Source organism: Phyllobates terribilis, unplaced genomic scaffold (assembly GCF_046119375.1).
Source record: "Phyllobates terribilis strain yellow unplaced genomic scaffold, ASM4611937v1 Scaffold_13__5_contigs__length_258822181, whole genome shotgun sequence".
In the NCBI taxonomy this organism is placed as follows: Eukaryota; Metazoa; Chordata; class Amphibia; order Anura; family Dendrobatidae; genus Phyllobates; species Phyllobates terribilis.
Genome location: NW_027362773.1, coordinates 182,848,821 through 182,854,820, shown reverse-complemented (window position 1 = coordinate 182,854,820; position 6,000 = coordinate 182,848,821). Strand labels below are relative to the sequence as shown.

At 41.9% G+C, this 6,000-nt stretch overlaps 4 non-coding genes across 4 annotated transcripts; all 4 read left to right on the top strand.

Annotated features, from left to right (window-relative positions):
• Positions 1-50: 50 nt before the first annotated feature.
• On the top strand, positions 51-122 carry TRNAQ-CUG (transfer RNA glutamine (anticodon CUG)). Its single transcript has one exon. It is a non-coding gene; the product is annotated as a tRNA-Gln (tRNA).
• Positions 123-1,025: 903 nt separating this feature from the next.
• Positions 1,026-1,107, top strand: TRNAS-AGA (transfer RNA serine (anticodon AGA)). Its single transcript has one exon. It is a non-coding gene; the product is annotated as a tRNA-Ser (tRNA).
• Positions 1,108-1,835: 728 nt separating this feature from the next.
• Positions 1,836-1,907, top strand: TRNAQ-CUG (transfer RNA glutamine (anticodon CUG)). Its single transcript has one exon. It is a non-coding gene; the product is annotated as a tRNA-Gln (tRNA).
• Positions 1,908-2,810: 903 nt separating this feature from the next.
• On the top strand, positions 2,811-2,892 carry TRNAS-AGA (transfer RNA serine (anticodon AGA)). The gene has a single exon. It is a non-coding gene; the product is annotated as a tRNA-Ser (tRNA).
• Positions 2,893-6,000: the final 3,108 nt, after the last annotated feature.

Below are 6,000 nucleotides of genomic sequence, written 5' to 3'. Positions count from 1 at the left end.
GCTCTTTTACTGTTTTCAAAAGAAAATCCAGCCAGCTTCATTTGTCATGTGGTTCTATGGTGTAATGGTTAGCACTCTGGACTCTGAATCCAGTGATCTGAGTTCAAATCTCAGTGGAACCTGAGAAATTCTTTGTGCATAGCGGTTTTATCTTTTCTGCTCACACTCAATTTGCCAATGCACATGGTTTAACATAAAAAGAGAAAGTTAAAATCCACATGGCAAAAAGATCTATCTATGAATAAAGTTTAACTCAAAAGTTAAACTTGACTTCATGAAGCAAAACTCATATCATCTATGTCACACCAAGCAATCGTTCTCTATGACTTGTGCCAATGTTCGCATGACACTTTTTCCAGGTGGTTGAAACTGACCAGGATTTCAAGCCGAATCGGCCTCAAGAAACGACAGCGAATCTTTTCCTGAATCACCCTTTTAAGGGTTTTCCAGCATTTTTGTAAACATAGTTTGGTGATGTTTTTCTAAGTATTGTTTTGGGCATCAAATGAGTTTGTTTAAGTTTCTTTTTTGCTCGCAAAATGCTGTGAACGTCACTCAGGAACCTTCCAGGGGTCTTTATAACCTACTCATTGACTTGTATAGCAAGTATAAAGCAAGCAAAATATACCTGAAAAATGATATGCTCACTTCTGTTAACCGCTTGGCATTTTGGGAAACTTAATGAGGTTAAAAGACGCTCAATACCTGATCATATGAACAGCAAGTCTTTTTGCATGGAAATGAATCTGTTCAAACTATTGAGCATTTTCAAAGCCTTTTTCAGGAGGTGTTTGGAACAAAGTCACTCTAAATCCGCCTTATGAATATTAATAAACCTTGAACTGTAAAAGGTTCCAATTGATGATACCTTTAAATCAGATTTTTACATTTCAGTGAGGCCTGGAATTTTGTTTCCAATTGAAATCTTCCATTTTCTGAAATGTCTTCCAGAAGGATAATCACTGATATTGATCATGGTGCTATAAGAAAAGGTGTGAAACTCATAAGAATGAAACAGTGTCTGAGTAGTTGTGGCCGAGGGGTTAAGGCGATGGACTAGAAATCCATTGGGGTCTTCCCGCGTAGGTTCAAATCCTGCAAACTACGTTTAACTTCATGTAACATTTTGACGAATTATCTGAGTAGATCAATTTACATATTCCCAAGTCTATCCCCCACAGAAATGCTCTGTAATCTATGGATTGTATTTGTAGAACCAGCTTAACAGCATCTGTAGATCTTCTTTTGATTAGTCAGCCGGGTGAGATGTCACTTGTGCATCACACCACCAATCAAACAAAGCTCAGAGGGTGCCATCAGGTATGTGGTGCAAATCCTCCTTTTTTCCAGCGAACACAGACCACTGCCGTGGCTGATGGACTGGGATATGAACTTTGATTTGCACCAACTCTACTTGAATTATCTTTCCGATGGAACCTTTTAGCACACCATGAAAAATCTTTAGTGACTTCTGGATGAGCAGAAGTTTTGCAATTTCTTTTTTTCTCACCCTTTTTCCAGCTGATACATCCAGCACGCTAATTATTAGACAGATTTCATCAACATTTTAAAACTGTCTTTGTTGTAATATCATGGAACTTTAAGCACAATTGTGGAATAAAAAGGGAGGAGATATTAATTTACCAATGTGTGTTAGATATACATTTGCGGAACAGCTTTAGAACCAGTTTTCATCATAACGCATGAATTCCCAGGTTCCACTGAGATTAGAACTCAGATCACTTCATTAAGATTGAATTTCTCACATTTCCACTATTTACACATGCTCTTTTACTGTTTTCAAAAGAAAATCCAGCCAGCTTCATTTGTCATGTGGTTCTATGGTGTAATGGTTAGCACTCTGGACTCTGAATCCAGTGATCTGAGTTTAAATCTCAGTGGAACCTGAGAAATTCTTTGTGCATAGCGGTTTTATCTTTTCTGCTCACACTCAATTTGCCAATGCACATGGTTTAACATAAAAAGAGAAAGTTAAAATCCACATGGCAAAAAGATCTATCTATGAATAAAGTTTAACTCAAAAGTTAAACTTGACTTCATGAAGCAAAACTCATATCATCTATGTCACACCAAGCAATCGTAATCTATGACTTGTGCCAATGTTCGCATGACACTTTTTCCAGGTGGTTGAAACTGACCAGGATTTCAAGCCGAAACGGCCTCAAGAAACGACAGCGATTCTTTTCCTGAATCACCCTTTTTAGGGTTTTCCAGCATTTTTGTAAACATAGTTTGGTGATGTTTTTCTAAGTATTGTTTTGGGCATCAAATGAGTTTGTTTAAGTTTCTTTTTTGCTCGCAAAATGCTGTGAACGTCACTCAGGAACCTTCCAGGGGTCTTTCTAACCTACTCATTGACTTGTATAGCAAGTATAAAGCAAGCAAAATATACCTGAAAAATGATATGCTCACTTCTGTTAACCGCTTGGCGTTTTGGGAAACTTAATGAGGTTCAAAGACGCTCAATACCTGATCATATGAACAGCAAGTCTTTTTGCATGGAAATGAATCTGTTCAAACTATTGAGCATTTTCAAAGCCTTTTTCAGGAGGTGTTTGGAACAAAGTCACTCTAAATCCGCCTTATGAATTTTAATAAACCTTGAACTGTAAAAGGTTCCAATTGATGATACCTTTAAATCAGATTTTTACATTTCAGTGAGGCCTGGAATTTTGTTTCCAATTGAAATCTTCCATTTTCTGAAATGTCTTCCAGAAGGATAATCACTGATATTGATCATGGTGCTATAAGAAAAGGTGTGAAACTCATAAGAATGAAACAGTGTCTGAGTAGTTGTGGCCGAGTGGTTAAGGCGATGGACTAGAAATCCATTGGGGTCTTCCCGCGTAGGTTCAAATCCTGCCAACTACGTTTAACTTCATGTAACATTTTGACGAATTATCTGAGTAGATAAATTTACATATTCCCAAGTCTATCCCCCACAGAAATGGTCTGTAATCTATGGATTTTATTTGTAGAACCAGCTTAACAGTAGTGTTGAGCCACCCCCGTAGTGTTCGGGTTCGATTCGGTTCGTCGAACACCGGGATGTTCGTCGAACACCTTAGAACACCGTCGAACACCGTAAAAACCAATGGCAGGCAAACAAAAACACATAGAAACACATAGAAAACACCTGCAAAGGTGTCAAAAAGCTGACAAACTGCTCAGAAGACACTCTCTTTAAAAAAGCTGGCCGGCAAATTCAGCAGCGGCATACACCGGTACCCGACAATTTAGACAAGAAGGAATAGAGCATCACACATAGATTAGATAGATAGAAACATGTCAGTCACACATAAAAGAAGCACAGTGACAGTGTTGGTTACTGCACTTGTCATTTAGTGTAAAGGATTTATTAAAAAAAATATTAGTGTTTTCATGCACCGTCTCTTTAAAAAAGCCGGCCGGCAATTCAGCATCTGTACCCGACAATTTAGAACAGAAAGAATAGAGCTTCACACATAGATTAGATAGATAGAAACATGTCAGTCACATATATAATAAGTACAGTGATAGTGTTGCTTACTGTACTTGTCATTTAGTGTAAAGGATTTATTTAAAAAAATAATAGTGTTTTCATGCACTGTCTCTTTAAAAAAGCCGGCCGGCAATTCAGCAGCGGTACCCGACAATTTAGAACAGAAAGATAGAGCATCACACATAGATTAGATAGATAGAAACATGTCAGTCACATATATATGAAGTACAGTGATAGTGTTGGTTACTGTACTTGTCATTTAGTATTAAAATAAAGGATTTATTATTAAAAAAATTGGCGTGGGGTTCCCCTTAATTTTAGGCTCTAGCGGAGGTTAAGCAGACGGCTGGGGCAGATGTTTGAAGCCTCGGAAGGGGGTAATACCCACGGAGCTTCCCAGGCTACTAATATCAGCCCCCAGCTGAATACATAGCCTTTACTAGCTATTAAAATGGGGGACCCCCCAAAAAAAAATGACGTGGGGTCCCCCCTAATTTAATAGCTAGCAAAGGCTAGGCAGACAGCTGGGGGCTGATATTAATAGCCCAGGAAGGGAGCCATGAATATTGGCCCCCTCCCAGGCTAGAAACACCAGCCGTCAGCCGCCCCAGAAATGGCGCATTCATAGGATGCGCCAATTCTGGCACTTAGCCTCGCTCTTCCACGCTGCCCTGGTGCGGTGGCAGGGGGTAATAGGGTTGGGGTTGATGTCAGCTTATAATGCCAGCTGACATCAAGCCCAGGTTAGTAATGGAGAGGCGTCTATAAGACACCCCCATTACTAACCCCATAGTCAAAGTTAAAAAAAACACAAACACCCAGAATAAAGTCCTTTAATTGAAATAAAGACACAATCCTTTATTGTTCTAAATTAAACCATACTTACCATCACGCCCATTCCAGCTGAAGCCAACGATCTCCTGCAATAAAAGAAAAATAATAAAGCAACCTCATCCTTACCTTTCCATGGTTCCCACGACAGCTTCAGCTCTGCTACATCGAGATGACAGGCTGGACCGCAGCAGAACGCTGCCATCCAGCCTGTCATCCCGCAGACACTGAGAAGCGCAGGCTTGCTTGCGCTGCTCAGCGTCTCTCTGTGACGACATCCAGATGAGCCGAGTTCATGTCCAATGAACTCGGCTCACCTCATGCACGTCACTGACAGCGTGGGAGAATTCTCACGCTGAAGCGCTGATTGCAGGAGAATTTTCCCACGCTGTCAGTGACGTGCAGGAGGTGAGCTGAGTTCATTGGACATGAGCTCACCTCATGCACATCACTGACAGCGTGGGAGAATTCTCCTGCACTCAGCACTTCAGCGTGAGAATTTTCCCACGCTGTCAGTGACGTGCATGAGGTGAGCCGAGTTCATTGGACATGACCTCGGCTCATCTGGATGCCGTCACAGCGAGACAGTGAGGAGCGCAAGCATGCCTGCGCTTCTCAGTGTCTGCGGGATGACAGACTGGATGGCAGCGTTCTGCTGCGGTCCAGCCAGTCATCTCGATGTAGCAGAGCTGAAGCTGTCGTGGGAACCATGGAAAGGTAAGGATGAGGTTGGTTTATTATTTTTCTTTTATTGCAGGAGATCGTTGGCTTCAGCTGGAATGGGTGTGATGGTAAGTATGGTTTAATTTAGAACAATAAAGAATTGTGTCTTTATTTCAATTAAAGGACTTTATTCTGGGTGTTGTGTTTTTTTTAAATACTTTACTAGAAATTCATGGCGGTCATGTCTAATATGGCATGACCCCATGAATTTTGGGCTTGGGGCCAGCTGATAATACCAAGCTGGCCCTAACCCCTTTATTACCCAGTGAGCCACCGCACCAGGGCCCTGGATGAGTTGGGTACAGCGCCAGAAGATGGCGCTTCTATGAACGCGCCATTTTCCGGGGTGGCTGCGGACTGCAATTTGTAGCGGGGGGGGGGCCCAGAAAGCTTGGGCCTCCCTGCGCTGCAGATTCCAGCCCCCAGCTGCCTAGTTGTACCTGGCTGGACACAAAAATAGGGCGAAGCCCCACGTACTTTTTTTTAATTATTTCATGAAATTCATGAAATAATTAAGAAAAAAAGGCCTTCCCTATATTGTTGTGTCCGGCCAGGTACAAATAGGCAGCTGGTGGATGGGGGCAGCCCGTTCCTGCCTGCTGTACCTGGCTGGACACAAATATAGTGCGAAGCCCCACTTCAATTTTTTTAAATTATTTCAGGAAATTCATGAAATAATTTAAAAAAAATTGACGTGGGGCTTCGCACTATATTTGTGTCCAGCCAGGTACAGCAGGCAGGAACGGGCTGCCCCCAACTACCAGCTGCCTATTTGTACCTGGCCGGACACAACAATATAGGGAAGCCCTTTTTTTCTTAATTATTTCATGAAATAATTTAAAGAAAATTGACGTGGGGCTTCGCCCTGTTTTTGTGTCCAGCCAGGTACAACTAGGCAGCTGGGGGCTGGAATCCGCAGCGCAGGGAGGCCCAAGCTTTCTGGG